This window comes from Uranotaenia lowii, chromosome 3 (genome assembly GCF_029784155.1).
Source record: "Uranotaenia lowii strain MFRU-FL chromosome 3, ASM2978415v1, whole genome shotgun sequence".
NCBI lineage: Eukaryota > Metazoa > Arthropoda > Insecta > Diptera > Culicidae > Uranotaenia > Uranotaenia lowii.
In genome coordinates this window covers 247,103,590-247,107,826 of record NC_073693.1, presented here as the reverse complement: position 1 = coordinate 247,107,826, position 4,237 = coordinate 247,103,590, and positions in this window count along the sequence as shown.

The window sequence follows — 4,237 nt, the reverse complement described above, 5'->3', positions numbered from 1 at the left end:
ATTTTTCCCGGTTCTTATCAACAACGGCGCGAACGCTAAACCAAGAAACGGATGGTTCCAAATGCCGAAGCCGCCCTCTCCATTACTGATATGACAGATTCAGTGGCGTGGCGTGTTGCCCCTGCTGGATCGAAAGGTCTGGATTTGAATGCGGATTCACTCATTATCACAATGAAATTAGTGGTGTGGCAGTTTGTGACGATTAAAGCATACACATAATCAGGATGAATGGAAAATTTCTACGTAATCTTTGTAGTATTGGCTACAGAGCACGAGGCGGACTTTCTCAGAGAGATCACCAGATGCAATCAGATGTTATGGGACGTTTAATGGGTTATCAAAATAATTGATGTAGTTTACTACATTTTACTCGATGTGGTTAGAGGCCTGAGCCGTCGCATTGATGTTTTTTCACGCTGAAATATATCCTACTGGAAAAAATGTGTTAGATAGCTAATGTTGAAATGGATTTTTCAGAACAGAAAGACAATTGTAGAAAAGCTGACGACACGTGTTGAGTTACATAGAAATAATTTCTCTAGTTGTAGAATATAGGTGCAGAATAAAGGCACGACAAAATTAAGATTATTGTCAATAGAAGGAGTCGTTTCCCTAACCTGTTTTCAATAAATGTGTTAAAAAATCATTATAAAAGTTAAAAATCCCATTATATAAGTTGTTTCAAACAAAAAAAAATTTTTTTTCATTTGATTACATTTGATAAGACAGATTTACATACTGGTTGCGGATGGTAAAGTTTTAACATGGATCAATCTTAAAATAGTAAAACCAAATCCGATAGATCTGCCTCTTTCACATTTGGCGAGCTAGACTCTTTGAGTTCATTCAATTTAAAAATGTGATCGATGATCAGATGGTGTTGAACCGATAAATCTTTTCATACTAGCTTTACAAAATCTGACAATATAAGATCATTTGAGGCAACCAACGTATTAAGTCTCTGGAGCCACTGCTGGACTAACTGTAGCATTGTGGCAGAAAATTATTATCTGAACATAATGACGTGAAGTTTGACACAAAAAAGCAACACAAAATTGAATTTCATTATTTCTTTATTTTTTTTACGGTGTTTTTTCTGTATGTATGTATGTATGTTATCCACCATGGGTGAATGGATTCACCGCAGTTTCTGCCTAAGTATGTGCTCACATGCATTCTTAAATTCCATGGCCCCGTGTTCACTGTTATTTAGGGAATGTATTTTTTTTTTGAGATTTTAAACCAGTTGATTTATTCATCCCCATTAGTGAATGTATTGTGTTGATGTAGGGCATAGGTCGGCAACCTGCGGCTCACGAGCCGCATATGGACTTTTGGATGTAAAGCTGCGGCTCTTTAGCTCACTGCGCAAGTAGTATATATGTTTATTTCTGAATAAAATATCTAAAAAAATATGCTCAACCGATAATTCAGTCATGTGACCTGGCACATGGATTTTAACAGGTTCTGAAGCAAATTTGAAACTAGCATCTGCTGTAGTAACAAGCGAAAAGGATCAAATGCCAAAGTAGGAGTTTTTTTAAACCCTATTTTTACAATTTTTAGCTTTTCACTGTGATTTGAAGCATTCGTATAGAGATCAAGATTTAATCCGTCGTTTACCGTTAATGCATGCACAGAATTACTGTTGTTCTAAACCAACAAAAACTAAAATCAAATTATTTGTTTCCAAAACGCGTTTATATTTTGTAACATTCATAAGATTTTATATTTTAAGTTCTCGCTATCAATGTTCAGTTGAAATTTCCAAAATCGTATTCTCAACTTTGACGCAAAGCAACATAAAAATATTGGACAAATCACCTCACCTATCCTATTTATTTTGATTGGAAACTATAATTTTTATGTATTTGAATATAGACCTCATAAACAGGGTTGGTCGGCTCTTCTCAAACAACAAAGAGCCGGGAGAAACCAACACTGTTTTCAGTTCGGCTTCCGAGTGTAATCATCTTTCGCTGATCGTGCTCCACTCGTTACCCGAGTTTACACGAGCTGTAAGTAACTCGGACGGCAAGTGTGAGAGCATTTGCATCCGAGTGGGAGAAAGAGAATTCTAAACAAAGAGCGCCCTGTGTTTCAGTCATACACCTCAGAGTAAAGAAAGAAAAAGTTATTTAGACTCCCACCACACAACGTAGAAAAAATATAAACAATTCTATTCCGCTACCATGCCCACTGCTGTTAGCTGTTTTGAATTTTTTTTTTTTACAAAAGGTAGCGTTCGAAGAAGAGGTGGTTTCATCCAAAAATCAGGACACCGCGAAGAACAAAAACCAGGATTTTTCAGGACCCCAGTAGATTGGTGGAAATGAAATGCAGCTCTTCTTAGATTGCATAAATTAAGGCGAAATAGCGGTGCAGTATACGCCTTAATTTATGCAGCAGAAGAGATATGAAGTTAGTTGGCTTTTAGTTTATACCGAAAAACACCGTTCAAATATCATCTGAACCGAATATTACCATTTGTTTAAGAGGTTAAACTGTTTTTATTGCAAAATCAATTGCAATTAAGATCAAGACGGCTTCTATAAAATCAGGAGACCACTGGGAGCTTTGATTCGGAAAGTAGCATTTTTTCTCGTGAACGTACCAAGAATAAACTGAGTTAGCTCTCGAATTCTCCTCAGCACATTGCGCAACAGATTTTTCCAGAGAAGGGAATTTTCTTCATCACCGGATATGAATGCTCTCGCTCACTCTTATGTGTTGACAATCTCACTCTTCATTTCAGTGCGATTTATCTCTCCCCGCAAACATTGGGGGAGCAGACGAAAAAAATTGCACTCTCTTTCACTGGACAAGCCGATCTGAGGAGTTTTGCCACCCATGCTCATAAACATGCCTCCAGTTTTAACCGGGCTTGGGCGAGGCTAAGGCCAAGGTGCGGGCATTTGCGTATGGACTGTAAATTTAAACGAGTTAAATGGTAAAATGAAGTTTAATAGTTATTTTTCAATCCCTGAAAATTTGATGGCTATCGGATGAAAACTCGACCAATCAATTTTGTGTGTGGCAATTTCATCGTGGACACCCTTTAAGATTTGAACGCCTCTGATGTGCCCTGGTAAATATAGTTTCTCGTGTGTTTATTGTTCAGCTTTTCTCTTGCAATTTTATCGAAAATATCGAGAAATCGGTTGGATGGATTTCCTCAATTGTACGGACGTTAATATTGCCGTGAGAGTATTTTGCTCGATTTTGGATGATTTTCGACATCCTTGGAGTAATGGGCGCCTAAAGCGGTTAAAACAGTTGCGTTCTAAATTACTTCGAAATTTCACTAGCTCCAGGTGCCCTTTCACTAAAATGGAATTGAACGATGCTACAAGAAGATATCGCAGTTACAACCGTTTTTGCTTTCGACGTTATGTTGCACGTACGCAAATGGAGCTACGCCGCAATCCGAAAAAGTTCTGGAAATTTGTCAACTCAAAATGGAAGGAATCCGGTCTGCCTACTGTACGTTCGGTAACCACGAATTTGACAGTTTTGACAGCATATCAGAAATGGATGGTGGAAATCAAATTGATGCAATTTATACTGATATTTCGGCTGCATTCGATTCAGTGAATCACGATATTCTCCTGAAAAAAATGCAACGTTTGGGATGTTCTGAACAACTATGTGCTTGGATAAAAAGTTATCTTACGAATCGCCGTTTAGCTGTTAGAGTTGGTTCTGCAGAATCTCCTGATTTTATTCCAAAGTCTGGGGTTCCACAAGGCAGCAATTTGAGCCCGCTGATGTTTACAATGTTCTGTAATGACATTAATTTGCTTCTCATTGGCTGTGGAGTTCTCCTGTATGCGGATGACCTAAAAATATTGTGCGACTTGCTTCCTATCTCGACGTGACTTGCGGCTGAAGTGAGGTGCATGCTGGGCTAGTTTGTGACTCGTTGCTGAATGGTGTCGTCTGACGAGGACGAAGCGCCCCGTGTTGCCGATGCGTTGTCAATCTGGGAGAGGAGAAAGCGTTCGCGAGAATACGAAGGAGATTCGCAGAGCATGACGATGTTGATGTGAGAAGATATTTGAGGGCTGTCAAAGAGGGTTGCCAGTTGGCATTGTCTACCTCCTTAAATGAATGAACAAGATTAACATTCTCATATCCCACAAATATGTTTGGTCATAAACAGTTAAGCTGATTGTTACGAGCTACAAGGCTTCCTGGACATGGTTGTGAACTGGTGTGCTGATAATTTACTGGTTTT